The sequence below is a fragment of the Dipodomys merriami genome, unplaced genomic scaffold (genome assembly GCF_024711535.1).
Source record: "Dipodomys merriami isolate MVZ:Mamm:240054 unplaced genomic scaffold, mDipMer1.0.p SCAF_19, whole genome shotgun sequence".
NCBI lineage: Eukaryota > Metazoa > Chordata > Mammalia > Rodentia > Heteromyidae > Dipodomys > Dipodomys merriami.
The window spans coordinates 28500001-28518072 of record NW_027203270.1 but is presented as its reverse complement, the minus strand read 5'-3'; the positions used below and the strand labels follow the sequence as shown (position 1 = coordinate 28518072).

At 46.0% G+C, this 18072-nt stretch overlaps 1 protein-coding gene across 8 annotated transcripts in view; it reads left to right on the top strand.

Moving 5' to 3' along the window:
- Window positions 1-18072, top strand: part of Cdk12 (cyclin dependent kinase 12) — a 132597-nt gene that overhangs the window by 88357 nt on the left and 26168 nt on the right. For 4 of the 8 annotated variants that reach the window (XM_070028163.1, XM_070028167.1, XM_070028162.1 and 1 more), the window contains 2 exons: window positions 3561-3668; window positions 4494-4597. The exons of 1 other annotated variant lie outside the window; for it this stretch is intronic. The gene's annotated coding sequence lies outside the window, so the exon portion shown is untranslated. Of the gene's footprint in view, window positions 1-3560; window positions 3669-4493; window positions 4598-17690 lie in introns of all 8 variants that reach the window. 3 more of the 8 variants (XM_070028164.1, XM_070028166.1, XM_070028169.1) reach the window with 3 other exon arrangements.

Sequence of the window (18072 nt, the reverse complement as noted above, 5' to 3'; positions counted from 1 at the left end):
TTGAACTCAGCCTGTCCCTTAGCTCTTCAGCTAAAGGCTAGCACTCTACCACTTGAGCCACTGCACCACTTCCAGTTTTCTGAGTGGTTTAGTGGAGATAAGAGTCTCAAGGACTTTTCTGCCCGGGCTGGCTTTGAACCACAGTCCTCAGATCTCAGCCTCCTGAGTAGCTAGGATTATCAGCACCCACCTGGAAGTATTTCTTTTATTTGGGTCTTGGTGATTAAGCTCTTTGTTGTGGAACTTTAAACTTCTAATCTTTAGACAGCCCCTTTTGGTGTCAAATGTCTGTCCCTTATTCTATAGTTCAGACATTTCCCCATTTTGTGGGTATGAAAAGGGACCAGTAACACCTGGTCTTTGATACTAGTGAGGAAGAGTTTAATGACAGCCCTCTCAGGAACTAGAAGTCTAAGGACTAGTTGTGTATCCTGGGAGAATACCTGGATTTTTTTTTTTAATACCTGGATTTTTTTTTTTTTTTTTTTTTTTGGTCAGTCGTGGGGCTTGAACTCTGGGCCTAAGCACTGTCCCTCAGCTTTTCAGCTCAAAGCTAGCACTCTACCATTTGAGCTACAGCACCACTTCCAGCTTTTTCTGCGTATGTGGTGCTGAGAAATCAAATTCAGGCCCTCATGCATGCAAGGCAAGCACTCTACCACTGAGCTACCTTCCCAGCCCTAATACCTGGATCTTTGGAAGGAAAGGTGTTTTTATCTGGTGTCTGTTCCCTTGGAGCAGGATCTTAAGCTCTGAGAATCTGTCTGTCCCAATTTATTCCCAGATTGACTCGGGAAAGGGAGAACAGTTGGCTGTAGGGGTAGAATCAGCCACTACAATAATAGAGAGAATTAATAAAAATAAAAAAAAAAGATAGTCAAAGGTAAATCAGAGGAGAGTTGGCTCTTTCCTGCAGCCTGTGAATAGTTCAGGAGGGGGGGAACATAGTCCTGAGTGCTGGAAATGACATCACCTTATTCTCTTGGCCTCCTCTCTGAGCAGTGCCTCTATGATTCCTGCAGTCCAGACAGCACAAGCAACAGATCCAAATAAAAGCCTTCTCTGAGTAAGGTGCCGCCTCTCCTGATAGGCAGATGTTTTGAGATAAAAGGAGCAGGTGGGAGAGAATGGGTAAGAATGATAAGGCAGATGTTAGAGAGCAGGAAATATGCCTGGAAACAGTCAAGTAGTACTGTGCATGAAGTTCCCTGATGGCACAGAGAGCACCAGCATTTATAACTGCTACCTGTCAGCCATGTGGGCTGATCCTCAAAGCAGCCCCGCTTGTGTTCCCTGAAGTTCTACTTCCAGCCACAAGAGGGCACTGCTGGCCAATTAAAACTCAAGTCCCTTGGCAGTTTGGATGAGGGCACCTTTTAACCAGGACAGGGGTCAAAAACACTCCCAGAGAACCCCTAGCCAATCCCAGAAGGATAACCAGTACTACTTGTTCTTTCTTTAAATAGTCTGATATCCTAAACACTGCTTTCTCAGTGGACTCCCAGCTACGTTTGGAAGCCCCAGCTCTAGGCATTGAACACCTAGTACAGGTACTCTCTCTGTGGCAGGCTCTGGCTGTCTACCACTGTCCTATTGCCTCCGTGACAGTCACTTTCCATCCAAGAAGGTGGGAGTGTCTGTAGAAAACAAGCCCCTTATAAATATTCTAAGAAAAGTATCTTTGTTACTGAAAAAGCTGGGGGGACTGAAGATTAGGAAAGTGAGTCTCTCCATTAACTCCTCTAGCACACACCTAGAGAAGTCCAGACAGTCTAGTGGATGTGTCTAGTGCATGTTTGCAGCCTAAGGGGCTGGAGCACACCCAGTGTACTCCCAGACTCTGAACCATAAAAGGTATCAAAAAGCAAGATGGAGTGCTGATTTGGCACATGAACCTGATACCTACCCTTCGCTGTGTTAAGGCATTGCTGGGGATGACAAATGGTCAGGAGCCCCTGTTGTCTTGAAGACTCCATTATTGACCCTCAGTCTCCATTGAGCCCTTCCCAGCTAAACATTCTCCGGGAGATGACAGAGGTCCCCCTGCCCTGCCCCCATGCCTGAAGGCCCCTCCCCAGGAGGACAGCTTGATTAAACAGTCGGTGCTGCTGGAATTACTGCACAGCTGGCACTCCCCCCAACACCCCGAGCAGAGCAGCAGCACAGATTAAAATCTCCAATTAGCGTTAAAGTGAAGTGAGGAGGTGCTGAGGCTGCCAAGGAGGGCAGGCAGGGGCTCTGGGTGGGCACCCCATTCCTGTTTGATTCTGAGTGCCACCTTTAGTCATTTCTTCTTTGCTACCTTCTCCCCAACAGTACTTAGTGCCCATTAACCTTACATCACTTTGGGGGCCAGAGAGCTGGTTGGGGGCAGGTACTTTACCTGGCAAAATTCTAAGGACTCTTAAGTGTGGAGAGGATTGAGAACGGTCAATGCTTATGAAGAGAGATGCCCTACACACAACCTACTAGTCAGTCAACCAAGGTGATTTCACACTACAGCTGCTATTGTTTGCCTAGAGAAAGGGTAAATGGACAGGCTCCTTCAGTGACATGGTGCCTACAAGAACACCCATCTCTGTATTTTATCTTATCTGACCCATCTACCCCCACTCAAATTATGACTCCTTTCTTCTTCCTTCCTACCCTCCCAGCTTTCCTGAAGGCAAGGGTACAGAGAGCCAGACTTGGGAGTATCACCATGTCCTGCCACCTGGGTTCCAGCTACCTCCTCATTATCTTCCCAGTTTGGCAAAGAGTAGAGATACGCCAAGAATCGAGGTCTCAGACCTTTCCAACCCCTGAATATCACACTCACATCCTAAGGCCCCTCTGCCATTTATATTTCTGCCCCCACTAAGCCCAGAAACAGGATAACACAGCTAGTCCCATTCTCTGGTTGCCCTCTGCCCCTTTAAGGAAATGGAGGTGGGTACCCAGCTGACTGAACCTACTCACACCTCCAGAAATTAGACACTAGGGCACAGTGCCACCCTCCCAGGCTGGCACATGCTACCCTGGCAGAGGTTCAAATAGCCCCCTGTCAGTCCCCACTCCCAACCCCCACCTCTATGTCTTCCTCTACTTGCTCTCCCCCTTTTCTTTTTCTCAGCTCAAAGCACAGCTGAGCCTTAAAAGGGGGGTTGAGGGTAGAGAGACCAAGCTGGGGCAGGGGGGTGGAGAGCTCCAATAGCACGTTTTCACCTGCCATTTAATTGGATGTATTTTTAATTAATGGGACCTCAGGGACCAACATGAGACAATCTGATCTCTGAATAGGGGCAGGGGAGGGATTGGATAAGGGAGGAGGATTGGGCCACTGGGTGCGGTTACCAGGAACTCGGGCCCATCAATCACTGGCCACTTTGCGTTCTGGCATGGAGAATAGTGAGGTGGAGGAAGAAGGGAGGTGTTGGGGAGATGTGCCAGGATTTTTCCCCAACTGCCAAGACTTCCAAAAGGATGGAACTATGCTGGTTGACTCAGGTCTGAAGCCCAAAATTGCAGTCAAAATAGGAGGTAAAGCTGTTTTTTTGTTTTGCTCCTGGGATTTTGTCTAGTTGGGGTTATTCCAGAGAGTCGTGTAAAATTATGAAAAAGAAGTTGGGAATAGAGCTTTGTGGGTCCCGAAAAGAAGACACAAGTATGAACCATGGATCCAGAGACTGGTAAGGAAAGGGGATGGGGCAGAGTTTTCTGTATGTTTTTATATGAAATAAGTGGGGGGGGGGGGGGGGAGGGAGGGAGGTGGAAAGAAGAAACATGTTCTCACCATGGGGTTTTAAGCTCTGATATGGGTCTGAATTGTGTTGTCTGTCTTTGCTTTCCATAGGATATATATACAAAATATATCTATTTGTCATTTGAAAAAGGTATTTCAAGCTGGGCGCCTGAGGCTCACGCCTGTAATCCTAGATACTCAGAAGGTTCAAAGCTATCCTGGGCAAGAAAGTCCATGAGACTCTTAGTAAACCACTCAGAAAACTAGAAGTGGTGCAGTGGCTCAAGCGGTAGAGTGCTAGCCTCTAGCCTTTAGCTGAAGAGCTAAGGGACAGTGCCCAGGCCCAGAGTTCAAGCCCCATAACCAAAAAAAAAAAAAAAAAGGTATCTCAAAGAAATAAGTGTTGTGGAGGTAACATGCAAAAATGGCATGCAAGCTAGGCACTATTGGCTCATGCCTGTAATCCTACCTACTCAGGAGGCTGGAATCTGAGGATTGAGGTTTGAAACCAGCACCAGCAGAAAAGTTTCTCCAATTAATCACCAAAAGTGGAGCTGTAGTTCATGTAGTAGAGTGCTAGCCCTAAGCCAAAATATATCACTCAGGGATAACACCCAAACCCTGATTTCAAGTCCCTGGACTGGCATTACCCCCCCCCCCCCAAAAAAAAAGGCATGCAAATAAGTCTAGTGCCTTGGGACTGTGAGTCATAGAACACTATTCCAAGGAACTGAACTTGGAGCTCATATTTCCTGACCCCTTCATTTTACAGATGTGGAAACCATGATCCAAACAGGAGAATTCAAGGAATCCTGTCCTAGAGTAGCTTTGTATTTCTGAATTTGCAGAGATCCTGGGAGCACAAGGCAAAGAAAGGTAGGTGGGTAAGGAAGGAGGAAAGTCAAATGAAGAAAATAAGCAAGGTATTTCCTCTACTTCCTGGAAGTGTTACATCTCTCTTCCTGAGTCTTGGAAGTCAAGTAATCTATGGGGGAAATCACTGAGGGAACACTTCTTTTGTGCAATCTGTTTTAAAAGTCATCTTTTCCACCAGTGCTGGTGGCTCACATCTCTAATCCTAGCTACTCAGGAGGCTGAGATCAGAGGATCAAAGCCAGCCCAGGCAGGAAAGTTCATGAAATTCTTATCTCCAATAAACCACCAGAAAACCTGAAGTGGCTCAGTGGCCCAAGTGGTAGAGCACTGTTCTTGAGCTGAAGAGCTCAGGGACAGCACCCAGATCCAGAGTTCAAGCCCCATGAGAACAAAAAAAGAAAAAAGCGAAGTCATCTTTTCCATTTCTTTACTTCTAAGTAGATAGATTTCCTATAGCCCTTGCTCCATAGAATTTTACTATGACTTTAAACTACTCCAACTCCTTAACCAAGAGTTAAATCCTTCAATCAAGACTAAATGTTGAACTTTAAAAAAAAAAACGAATCTGGGGGCTGGGAAGGTGGCTCAGTGGTAGAGCGCTTGCCTTGCATGCCTGAGGCCCTGGGTTCGATTCCTCAGCACCACATAAGAAAAAAGAAAAAAGCTGGAAGTGGCGTTGTGGCTCAAGTGGTAGAGCGCTAGCCTTGAGCTGAAGAGCCAAGGGTCAGTGCCCAGGCCCAGAGTTCAGGCTCCACGACCGGACCCCCCCACACCAAAAAAGGAATCTTATCACAGGGTTTCTTCAATATGTCAGAAAGCATAATGAGGCCATGTGTTGGTGGCTCATGCCTGTAAATCTAGCTACTTGGGAGCTTAAGATCTAAGGATCCTAGTTTAAAGCCAGCTAGGGTAGAAAAGTCCTTGAGACTCTTATCTCCAATTAACCATCCCCAAAAAGCTGGAAGTGAGCTTTTGACTCAAAGTGGTAGAACACTAGCCTTGAGCAAAAAAGCTCAGGCATGGGCTGGGAAGGTGGCTCAGTGGTAGAGTGCTTGCCTTGCATGCATGAGGCCCTGGGTTCAATTCCTCAGCACCACATAAGCAGAAAAAGCCAGAAGTGGTGCTGTGGCTCCAGTAATAGAGCGCTAGCCTTGAGCTGAAGAGCTGAGGGACAGTGCCCAGGCTCAGAGTTCAAGCCATACGACAGGAAAAAAAAAAAAAAAAAAAAAAAAAAAGCTCAGGCATGATGTTCAAGCCCCAGGACCTGAAAAAAACAAACAAACAAAAGAACATAGGGATGTGCTGGGAAGGTGGCTCAGTGGTAGAGCGCTTGCCTTGCATGCCTGAGGCCCTGGGTTCGATTCCTCAGCACCACATAAGCAAAAAGAAAAAAGCCGGAAGTGGCACTGTGGCTCAAGTGGTAGAGTGCTAGCCTTGAGCTGAAGAGCTGAGGGACAGCGCCCAGGCTCAAAGTTCAGGCCCCACGACCGGACCCAAAAAATAAAAATAAATAAAAAGAACATAGGGATGTGCTGGGAATGTGGCTTAGTGGTAGAGTGCTTGCCTAGCATGCATGAAGCCTTGAGTTGGACTCCTCAGTACTGCATAAACAAAAAGCTGGAAGTAGCACTGTGGGTCAAGTAGTAGCAGGTTGGTCTTGAGCAAAAGAAGCTCAGGGACAACACAAGCCCAGGCCCTGACTTCAAGCCCCAGGACTGGGGGGAAAAATCATAGGGAGAAAAAAAAAAGTATAGTGAGAGATTATTTTATATCTCAGGATGCAAATTGCAGGTCCTGAAGGCTGAATTAGAGATGCTATTGAATTCAACATTCTTAGTGGGCTCCAGTGGCTCACGCCTATAATCCTAGCTACTGAGGATCTCAATTCAAAGCCAACCGAAGGCAGTAAAGTCACTGAAATTCTTATCACCAATTAACCAAACAACAACAAAAAAGCCAGAAGTAGTAAAGTACTAGTCTTAAGCAAAAAAGCTAAGAGATATGTCCCTGTGTCCAGTATCCTAAACCCAGGGAGAGAGAGAGAACAGAGACAGAGACAGAGACAATGAAGGAAATAAAGAAAAAGGGGCAGAGGAGAAAGGGGGGAGGAGAGGGGGAGATTGGGAGAGGGAGGGAGGGAGAGAAAGGACAAACTCACAAAGTTGCTGCTACTGAAATCACTGCAGCTTCTCAGGCCCAGTTTCCTCTACTGATCTAAAAGTAAAATCGGAAAAAAAAATAGTTGTGCCTGAAAGAAAGAAACAAGGGGTTGGAAGCATGGATCCGTTGGTAGAGCACTAGCCAATGAGCAAAATTGTCTGGAGTTTGAGGCCTAGTCTTAGAACAAAAGGGAAAGGGAAGGAAAAATTCAACATTTTCTTGTTCTCTGTTTCCTGAGGCTGTTAGGAAGTTAGGGTGTGGGCAAGGATAGACCATAGATCTTAGGAGGCACTACCAATAAAAAAAAAACAAAAAACAAAAAAACAACTTTGTCACACTCTGCAGGCCACCCAAACCTGTCTCCTAACCCCTGCAATTATCTTCTCCTCTACCTTAGTACCCTATTTTTACCCCTAGGGCCCTGAGGAAGAATAGGATCTACCTCTGTAAATGCCCCCAGCTTCACCTTGCCCTGCCTTTAGACTCTCAGAATTTGCCCAGTGGCTGTCTGATCCTCCACACAGATAAGAGGAGCAGGCCCTTCTGCTCCCCCACCTACCCTTAGACAGCCTAGAAAGAATCCTTCTGAAACTCCTGCCTAGAAGGACCTAGGGCTGTTAATGTAGGGAGTTAATGTACTGTGCTGTTAAAGTACTGTGCTGTTAATATACTGTGCCAGGATCTGGAAAGGAAGGTCTTTGGCCAGGGAGAGAAGGTAGAAGTGATATTTGGGAACTGAGACCTGTAGACCTACCTGAATATAGTACAGGGCATCAAAATGGGTATTATTTAGGGAACTCAGGGCCTGGGTGCTATCACTGAGCTTTTTTTGTTCAAGGTTAGTGCTCTACCACTTTGAACCACAGCCACTTTAAGTTTTCTGGCAGTTAATTGGAGATAATAAATCTCAGGAAAAGTTCCTGGGAGCTCATACCTGTAATCCTATCTACTCAGGAGGCTGATCTGTGAGGATCATGGTTCAAAGCCAGCTGAGACTCTTATTTCCAATTAACCACCAGAAAAACAGAAGTGACTCTGTGATTCAAAGTGGTAGAGTGCTAGCCTTGAGTGAGAGAGCTCAGGGACAATGCCCAGGCCCTGAGTTCAAGCCCCACGACTGACAGAAAATGAAGAGACTGGGCTGGGAAGGTGGCTCAGTGGTAGAGAGCTTGCCTTGCATGCCTGAGGCCCTGGGTTCGATTCCTCAGCACCACATAAGCAAAAAGAAAAAAGCCGGAAGTGGCGCTGTGGCTCAAGTGGTAGAGTGCTAGCCTTGAGCTGAAGAGCTGAGGGATAGTGCCCAAGCCCAGAGTTCAGGCCCCACGAACGGACCCCCCCCCCAAAAAAAAAAAAAGAAAAAGAAAAAGAAAAAGAAGAGTCTCAGATTTTCCTGCCTGGAATGAGTTGGAACCTCGATCCTCAGATCTCAGCTACCTGAGTAGCTAGGATAACAGGCGTAAGCCATCAGTGACCTGCTTATTTAGAGAATTTCTTAGGGACCTGATATTTACAGAGCTACTTTCTACTTGGGAATGCAGCAGAGAACACTCAACAAAGAAAGACAGAAACTACTGCACTGTTTAAAAAAATAATTAAATCTCCCAGACCTCTTATTCACTTTTACTTTATTTGTTTATTTATTTAGTGTTGGTTCTGGGGCTTGAACTCAAGGCCCAGAGCTTTTTTTTTTTTTTTTTTTTTTTATTGTGAGAATACAGAAGAGTTACAATTACATGGGCAAGATAACGAGTACATTTCTTATCAAGCATTGTTGCCTCCTCTTTGTTTCCCCTTCCCATCTCTTCCCATACTCCCCCCACCTCCTCCCACCCGATCCCCCACCCCACCAAAGTTGTAAAGTTCATTTTCGACATAATGACTTGTACATCTCATTGTTGCAATGGGTCCACCTGTATCCCTAGTTAAACGATTTGTTTTTTCCCTTCCCCTCCACAAATTATACCAACATCAAATACAGTGAAAGCAGGGGTTATACTGTGGGGGAACCCAGAGCTTTTTTGTTCAAAGCTATAGTGTTCTCCCACTTGAGCCACAGTTCCACTTTAGGGTTTTTTTGGTAGTTAATTGGAGGTAAGAGTCTCACAAGCTTTACTGCCTGAGCTGGCTTCAACTTGCAATCCTCAGATGATAGCCTCTAAGTAGGTAGGATTACAGGCATGAGCCAACAGAGTCTGGTTCTTAAATTTAAGTTTATAATCAGGACCTCCACTTGCTAGGAAGGGACTCTTACCTCTGAGCCAAGCCCCTATTTGGGGCTTTTTGTTGGTGGTGGTGGGGATTTTTGCTGATTAACTTTGACATACGCTTTTTTTTTGCTTTCTTCTGGGACATAAACCTGGATGAGAGCCATCTGTGTTAGGCTTCCTGTTATAATAGGTGTATGTGACACTAACACCAGCTCTCACATTGGGAAGGGAGTCTCAAACTTTTCTTCCTGGCTAGCCTCAAACTATGATCCTCCCATTCTCAACCTCTCAAATAGAGGGTTGGAAGCATGGCTGTATTGATGGAACATTAGACAGTGAGAGAAAATATCAGGTATTGAATTTGAATCCTAGTCTTGGAGCTAAAAAAAAAAAAAAAGGAATGAAAACAAAGAAAAGATTACAGCATGAGCCACTGGTACCCAGGCTTTTGTTACCATTTGTCTATTCCTACTCCAGCATATTGGTATACATGGGAAAAGAGAAGAAAGTTCCTTAAAACATGCTATTTCAGAGGCAGCATATGCATTCTCCATGTCCCACTGAGGAACAGAGATTCCCTCCCTGTAACCTGACTAGGCCTGCTTCATACGCCCAAGGGTTAACTGAAGGTGTCTCATCTACAGTCTGGAGTCTGAGCCCAGAGCCTGTTCTGGAGTCCAGAAGAAGCCCAGATCCTTTTTGAGAAAGGGGAGTTTGAAGTACATGGAAGGCAGAGATAGCAATACCCTTCTTTTGGGAAAAAAGGAGTTTAGGCAAGATATTAAGCATTGTCTAGGTTTAGCTTTACTATTTTCTTAATTCTTACTTACTACAATTTTTACTTAACTAGCCATACTGGGGTTTGAACTCAGAGCCTTTTCTTGCTAGGTAGGTAGGCACTTTACCACTGAAGCACTCCAACTCTTTTTTGTGCTGGTTATTTTTGAGATAGCTCCTTGCTTCCTTCCTGGATGTGCTCCTGGACCTCAACCTTCCTATTTTAGGCTTCCTGTTATAGCTGAGATAACAGGCATGCACCACAATACCCAGAATTCTTCCAATGAGATGAAGTCTCTGGACTTGTCTTCCTAGGCTGGCCTTGAACCAGTATCCTACCATTCTAAACCTCCTAAGTACCTAAGTTAACAAGTGTGATTCTTCATTACCCAGCTTAGCTTTAACTAATGGGACTCCTTTTCTCCTTTTCCTCTCAGTTTTTCCCACTGGCTGGAGGGGAATCTGCACCTCTCACCTTGACAGTTGAAAGGTTGTTATGCTGGTCCATTGTACATTTCCTAAAGGAGGGGAAAGAAAGCAGAGAAAGGAGTAGAGAGAGGCAGCAGCACTGTGCTGCTATCAGCACCCAAGAAGGAACCAGCCATAAAAGTCAGTAGTAGATGTCTACCCTGGAAACAGCATCCTTACACCATCCTCTCCTGCTTCTCCTCACATGCCAATAAGGCTGTGTGCCCGAGTGTGCCAGCTCTCCTGGCTGGTGATCCTGTTTCCCCATGCAAGCAGCCAGCTCTCTACCCCAACACAGAGCACATGCTGGGATCTCTTGCACTCATTTGCTCACTCATCTTAGTATGTCTGTGTCGCAGATTCCTAGGAATGAACCCTGCAGACTAGAAGGTGGTGGGTTCTAGAGTTCTTTGGGGTACATATTTTTCTGACTGGAAGAGGTACAGGGACAAAGGCTTCATGCAGTTCCACAAAGTCTGAGTTTGGGTGAGTCACAGCAATGGGGGTGGCTCATGAAATAACAGATGAAAAAGGGGAGGGGGTCTAGGCCTTGCCTCAGGTCTCACTTTGAGCTCTGTGATTCAGTCTCTCATCTAGATTAGGGGCAGTCTTGGCTGTGAAAGAGAGAGAAATGGGAAAGAAGAGAGCAGGAGACACTTAAGTTTTCCCAGTGAGTGGCTTCCCATGAGGAAAGGTTGGGAAAGGCCAGTCATTCCTGCTCCACTGAGCTGCACAGGGTACTGAGTATCAATATGTGCTAGAACATTCTAGGAACCCCAGGTTCCTTCCAGAAGAAAGGCTTTCCACTTGAGCACAGCTACTCCTTTACTTGCCAGCCTAGAACCCTGGGTACCCAGCTACCACCCATTTTTTATGATTTTTGTTGTTGTTGTTGTCGTCAGTCGTGGGGCTTGAACTCTGGGCTTGGGCGCTGTCCCTGTGCTCTTCAGCTCAAGGGGAGCACTCTACCACTTGAGCCACAGTGCCACTTCCAGTTTTCTAGTGGTTTATTGGAGATAAGAGTCTCATGGATTTTCCTGCCCGGGCTGGCTTTGAACCATGATCCTCAGATCTCAGCCTCCTGAGTAGCTAGGATTACAGGCATGAGCCATTGGTGCCCGGCTTGGTTTTTTTTTGTTGTTGTTTTGTTTTTGTTTTTTTGTTTTTTTTTGAGATAGGGTCTCATTATGTAGCCCAGGCTGATCTCAAAGTCCATGTTCTTCTGCCTCAGCCTCCCAAGTGCTGAGATTACAAGCATATACCAACACACCAGGCACTCAAAATTTTCAAAAAACTAAAACAAAACCACTACTACAAGACCAGAACTGGGGAGGATTGCCACCTTCTCTCAATACTGTCCTCCATAGAAACAGAAACAGCTAGGGATGCTTAGATTAGCTGAACAGGTTATTGATACAGGCTGAGAAGTGTGTGTAGAACCATAATCTTCAAAAGTTCTGATGCCCTCTTCCCTCATGGGCCAGGTGGGCAGGATATATCATCTCCAACCTATTGAATCGGGGAATAATGGAATGTTCTGTTGATTCTCACACCAGGAGAGATAGTCCAGAAAATGGATCAGGAAAACCAGTTGTACCTATGACCATAGTCACAGGGGCTTGTGACTGGAACTGGCAAAGGGAAGCAGCCTAGGGATCTTGGATGTCAGCATATCCAGACACTTAATGATAAACATCTCTGACCTCAGAGAAGGGTAGAGGGTTCAGTGATAGATCATGAGATTTCATTTGCCTATTCCTGGCCCTTTCATTACTGGCTGCTCTGTAACTCTCTAGGTGAGAGATGATTCAGAGGTGGATTTGGTTTGAGAAAAAGACCAACTATTGTTTGAGCAGGGAGGTGGGACAAACTCTACTCACCTCCTCCTCAGCAGCATAATGTGCCCTGAGACTGCATATTAGAGCTAAGTCCTAGACAGGTGCCTATGGCTCATTCCTTTAATCCTAGCTACTAAGGATCACAGAAGTCAGCCCAGGTGAGACTCATCTCCAATTAACCACCAAAAAGCTGGAAGTGGAGCTGTGTCTCAAGTCGTAGAATGCTATCCTTGAGCAAAAGAAGCTCAGGGACCTCACCCAGGTCCTGAGTTCAAGCCCCATACCAAAAAAAAAAAAAAAAAAAAAAAAAAGTCCAGTGAAGAGGGATCCTGGATACACCAGGTAGGGTTTAGGAAGGTATTAGTTTAGTCATAGGAAAGACAGAAGAATCACTCCTTTATACCACATATTCCTTGATCCTCCTCTTACTCAAGCCCCCTTTCTTTCATCACCCATTATTAGCCTAACTCCATTCCTGGCTATCTCACCCCCTGCTGTCTGAGAGGACAAGATGCGTCTGTTTTCTCTGCATTTTTCTCTGTCTCACTCTTTTTCTCTCTTCCGAGTTCCTAGCTGAGAGCTACCTGCATTTGAATTCTTTCCATCAGTGAATGCCATCACAGTCTGAACCTGGGACCCCCAGCTGCTGCTGACCTACGAATGTCTTTGAGGTGGAAGGGACTCATCAGTTCTCAAATCAGTCCTTTCCCACAAATATACCCTGACCAGAGCTGATGTCCACTGGCATCAAGGGCCCCTTCTGGAGCAGAGGGCAGTCCTAGGGGTACATTAGGCCCCGGCCCTAAATGCATATATACCTGTGCATTGGGCACACTGCTTTATTAGTGTTATTTCAGCATTGTGATGCAGAGAGAGTAAGTGTAACAGCTGCTCCTTGCTTGCAGTGTTTATTGTTACCTAGAGACAACCTCCTGGCTTTTTCCCAGCTCCCCCTCCCCCTCCAGCCCAGCCCCCTCCCTGCCAACAATCCTGCTCTTCCAACACTGGTGGGAAATTTATAGCTTGCCCATACCATGCCTTAACTCTCTCCTGTCCATAGGGTAGGTTGACCAAGGAAGCCAAAGTGATCAGTGTGCATGCTTTGAACCCTGGCATGAAGAATAATGAGCAGAGGAGAGAGGGATGAATGATACATACCCTTATATTCTATAAGTCCAATCTCAGACTCCAGTTGCCCTCCTGGCTATAATGTGGAGAGAAAAGAAGAAAGAGCTTTGGATTTGGTCTTAAGGTTCCAGAAGACTTCCTTTGGATCTAGACTTAGGACTCGATATCATCCTGATAAAACTATTCCCTGGGGCATCTCTAAGCCCCCAGTTACATTGTCTGGACCTGAGCAACTATAGCAAGGTAGAACTAAAATAGAAGGGAAATGTGGAGTGACAGAATTCTGAGACTCTTCTTTCTGTGAGAGGTAGCTATAGAGATGTCATATGGAGACAAGAGGTTCTCTCGAGAAATTCTGGCCAGACCATCATCTGCAGCTGGGTAGATGTCAAACGTGAAGCCTGCTGCAGAGTCTAGTGGGGAAAAATGCCCACCTTAATTTCATCCTGAGCCAAGCAGCTAAGACCCCAAGAGACTCCAGCCATTCTCCAAGCTGGCCTTCTTGGTCTGTTTGGGGTACTCCTTTCTGCTTAGTTTCATTTTCTCCTGCATATACTTTGGTTTGATATAATACCTAGGACAGATCCAACAGACCAAGAAGATTAAAGCCTATCCTAGTCATAGTTTCAATAGAGTTGGTTTGGCCACTAGTGGCTGATGCCTGTAATCCTAGCTGCTCAGGAGACAGAACTGAGGATCATGGTTCAAAGCCAACCTGGGCAGAAAAGTCCCTGTGAGACTCTTACCTCCAATTAACCACTCAAAAAACTGAAGTGGCACTGTGGCTCAAAGTGGTAAAGAGCTAGCCTAGAGCAAAAGAGCTCAGGGACAGTGCCCAGGCCCTGAATTCAAGCCCCAGGACAAAAACTAAAAAATAGCTGGGCACTGATGGCTCATGCCTGTAATCCTAACTATTCAAGAAGCTGAGATCAGAGGATCCTGGTTCAAAGCCAGCCCAGGCAGGAAAGTCCATGAAAACTCTTAACTCTAATTAACCACCAGAAGACAGGAAGTGGTCCTGTGGCTCAAGTGGTAGAGTGCTAGCCTTGAGTTGAAGAGCTCAGGGACAGTACCCAGGCCCAGAGTTCAAGCCCCACAACCAACAAAAAAAAAAAAAAAAAAATAAGGGGCTGGGAAGGTGGCTCAGTGGTAGAATGCTTGCCTTGCATGCATGAGGCCCTGGGTTCAATTCCTCAGCACCACATAAGCAAAAAGAAAAAAGCTGCCGGGCGCTGGTGGCTCACGCCTGTAATCCTAGCTACTCAGGAGGCTGAGATCTGAGGATCACGGTTCAAAGCCAGCCCAGGCAAGAAAGACCGTGAGACTCCTATCTCCAATAAACCACCAGAAAACCGGAAGTGGCGCTGTAGCTCAAGTGGTAGACCGCTCGCCTTGAGCTGAAGAGCTGAGGGACAGCGCCCAGGCCCAGAGTTCAAGCCCCATGACCGACAAAAAAAAAAAAAAAAGCTGGAAGTGGCACTGTGGCTCAAGTGGTAGAGCACTAGCCTTGAGCTGAAGAGCTGAGGGACAGCGCCCAGTCCCAGAGTTCAGGCCCCACGACTGGACCCAAAAAATAAAAATAAAAAAATAAAAATAAAAATAAAAACAGAGTTGGGCAGAGAGCAGCTACCTATGATTCTTTATGACCTGGGACCTTTCCTGGAGGAGCAGCCTTTACTGTTTCTCATGGTTAAATTTAAAAAACAAAACAAAACAAAAAAATTTTCTCAAGTCGGGCACTTGTCATCCTAGCTACTCAAGAGGCTAAGATCTAAGGATCACAGTTCAAAGCCAATCTAGGGAAGGAAAGTCCATGGGACTCATCTCCAGTTAACCACCAGAAAACCAGAAGTAGAGCTGTGGCTCAAGTGGTAGAGCACTCTCCTTGAGCTGAAGAGCTCAGGGCCAGCACCTAAGCCCAGAGTTAAAGCCCCACAACTGAATAAAAAACAAAAAACAACTTTCTCAGTGGATGAAAGACCAGAATGGACCTACTTCTCTTCAAAGATGGTTCTTCCTTAAATCTGTGTTTGCCAAAAGAACAATGGAAGAACATCATTACTTTTCCAGGCCTTCTCCAGACACACTCAGCACAATTTCCACACAGAACAGTCCTCATTGGTTCTTTGAAATGTAGTATATGTGATGGTAAGATCACAAGTTTCAGAGGCAAGGCTGGGCACTGGTAGCTCACGCCTATAATCCTAGCTACTCAGGAGGCTGAGATCTGAGGATCAAGGTTCAAAGCCAGACTGGGCAGGAAAGTCCCTGTGAGACTCTTATCTCCAATTAACCACCAGAAAACCAGAAGTGGCACTATGGCTCAAGTGGTAGAGTGCTAGCCTTGAGTTGAAGAGCTCAGGGATAGTGCCAAAGTCCAGAGTTCAAGCCCCATGACCGACAAAAAAGAAAAACAGTTTCAGAGGCAGACAGCCCTGGTTTCCAGTGCCAGCTCTGTCTATTATCAGCTACCTTGGTAAGTCACTCAACTTCTTTGAGCCCTAGATTTCTTTTTTTGGGGGGGAGGGGAGGGTCCAGTCGTGGGGCCTGAACTCTGGGCCTGGGCGCTGTCCCTCAGCTCTTCAGCTCAAGGCTAGTCCTCTACCACTTGAGCCACAGCGCCACTTATGGCTTTTTTCTTTTTGCTTATGTGGTGCTGAGGAATCGAACCCAGGGCCTCAGGCATGCAAAGCAAGCTCTCTACCACTGAGCCACCTTCCCAGCCCTTCCTAGATTTCTTGTATGTGAAACAAAGATAAACGACTCCTTTCCTTACAATTGTGAGAATTTTATAAAATAATGAAAGCCTGATCCTCAGGTCTTAGCAGTGGTTGTTGCAGTATAATACTTGTTTGAACTTTTTATTTTTTTGCTGGCAGTACTGGGATTTAAATTCACAATTGCTAGGCAGGCACTCTATCTCTTGAATCATACCTTCATCCCTTTTAGCTCTGGTTATTTTTTGTTTGTTTGTTTGTTTTGGTTTTTTGGGTTTTTTTGGTCGGTCATGGGGCTTGAACTCTGGGCTTGGGTGCTGTCCCTCAGCTCTTCAGCTCAAGGCGAGTGCTCTACCACTTGAGCCACAGTGCCACTTCTGGTTTTTGAGTGGTTTATTGGAGATAAGAGTCTCATGGACTTTTCTGCCTGGGCTGGCTTTGAACTGGGATCCTCAGATCTCAGCCTCCTGAGTAGCTAGGATTACGGCATGAGCCACCAGCGCCTGGCAGCTCTGGTTATTTTTATGATAGAATTTCCCTTTTGCTCAGGCCAGCCTGGACTGTGATCCTCACATTTTACACTTCCCATTATAGCTGGGATGACAAGCATGAGACATGATACCCAGCTTTTTTCTGTTGATAAGAGGTTTTGTGACCTTTTTCCCCAGGCTGTCATCAAACTTTGGTCCTCCTGAGTAGCTAGGATTACAGGTGTGAGCCACTATGCCCAACAGAATAATACTTTTTGGTTTGATTGCTTAATTTGCCAGTCGTGGGGCCTGAACTCTGGGCCTAGGTGCTGTCCCTCAGCTCTTCAGTTCAAGGCAAGTGCTCTACCACTTGAGCCACAGCACCACTTCTGGCTTTTTCTGCCTATGTGGTGCTGAGGAATTGAATCCAAGGCCTCATGTATGCAAGGCAAGCACTTTACCACTGAGCCCCATAATACTTGTTTTTATGGAGCCACTAGGCTCAGATCTCTGCCTCCTGAGTAGCTAGGTTTACAGGCATGAGCCACCAGTGCCTGGCAAACTTCTTTCTTCCTTTCTTTTCTTCCTGTCCTTCCTTCCTTTCTTTCTCTCTTTCTCTCTTTCTTTCTGTCTTTCCCTCCCTCCCTCCTTCCCCTCCTTCCTTCCTTCCTTCTTTCCTTCCTTCCTTCCTTCCTGCCTGCCTGCCTGCCTGCCTGCCTGCCTGCCTGCCTGCCTGCCTCTGTCTCTCTGTCTCTGTCTCTGTCTCTATCTCTCTGTCTCTCTGTCTCTCTCTCTCTCTCTTTCTCTCTCTCTCTCTCTCTTCCTCTCTTCTTCCTTCATTCAGACCTGCCTGCCTGACTTGGGGCTTGAATTCAGAGCCTGGGCCCTGTCCCTGAGATTATTTTGCTCAAGGCTAACACTCTGCCACTTGAGATATAGCTCCACTTCCAAGTTCTTTTTGGTTTTTCTGAATTTTAATTTTTGGTAGTTAATTGGAAATGAAAGTCTCACAAGCTTTCCTGCCCAGGCTGGCTTTGAACCTTGATCTTCAGATCTCAGCCTCCTGAGTAGCTGGATTACAGGTATAAGTCACCAGCTCCCAGCAACACACACACACACACACACACACACACACACACACACACACACACACACACACACACACACACACACACACACACACACACACACACACACACACACACACACACACACACACACACACACACACACACACACACACACACACACACACACACACACCAGAAAATGAAATCATATTGTATGGAACTTTTAAAGATTGACTTTTTTCTTTTCTTTTTTGTCAGTTATGAAGCCTGGGCCTGGGTGCTGTTCCTCAGCTCTTCAGCTCAAGGGAGCGCTCTACCACTTGAGCCATAGTGCCACTTCCAGCTTTTTCTGCTTATGTGGTGCTGAGGAATCGAACACAAGGCCTCATATATTCGAGACAAGCACTCTACCACTGAGCCACCTTCCCAGCCTAAGATTGACTTTTATCATACAGCATAATTCTCTGAAAATCCATTCAAGTTTTTGTATACTTCATTAGTTCATTCCTTTTATTTTCATTGTATGGATATACCACAGTTTGTTGAAGAACACCTGGGCTGATTCTAGCTTGGGGTTATTACAAATAAAATTACTATAACACTCATGCAGATTTCTGTGTGAAATGTAAATATTTTTTAA